A 512-nucleotide genomic window follows, 5' to 3' on the forward strand; every position below is an offset into this window, starting at 1 on the left:
ATGAAGAAAATGTTTCTCCAATTAGTTTTGGTTTGTTTGTGTTTCTGGCGTCTGGATGGTGAGTTTGAAATGGTTTTATGGCTTCTGTTGCTTCTGTTCTGTTACCATGTAAGACTAATGTTATTTTGAAGCTTTAATCTATGACAATCTCTGTTTTTCAGGTGTGTTTGGTGTTGATGAAGTGAAGTCAGTGTCAGTGATGGAGGGAGATTCAGTCACTCTAAACTCTAGTCTGACTGAAATAATGGATGATGATGTGATTCAGTGGAGGTTTGGGATTGAAATCACTTTAATCGCTGAAATCAATAAACGAGCCGACAGCATGACTGTATATGATGATGTTCTTGGTGGGAGATTCAGACACAGACTGAAGCTGAACGATCAAACTGGATCTCTAACCATCACAAACATCAGAACTGAAGATACCGGACGTTATTTACTACTGATAAACCACATAAGCATAATTTTCAGTCTCATTGTCTTTGGTGAGTTAAATATATATCTCACCCCCC

At 38.1% G+C, this 512-nt stretch overlaps 1 pseudogene; it reads left to right on the plus strand.

Annotated features, from left to right (window-relative positions):
* LOC107566344 (uncharacterized) overlaps positions 1–512 on the plus strand; it is a 3,278-nt pseudogene continuing 2,766 nt past the window's right edge.

Source organism: Sinocyclocheilus grahami, unplaced genomic scaffold (genome assembly GCF_001515645.1).
Source record: "Sinocyclocheilus grahami isolate Dianchi unplaced genomic scaffold, SAMN03320097.WGS_v1.1 scaffold1070.1, whole genome shotgun sequence".
In the NCBI taxonomy this organism is placed as follows: domain Eukaryota; kingdom Metazoa; phylum Chordata; class Actinopteri; order Cypriniformes; family Cyprinidae; genus Sinocyclocheilus; species Sinocyclocheilus grahami.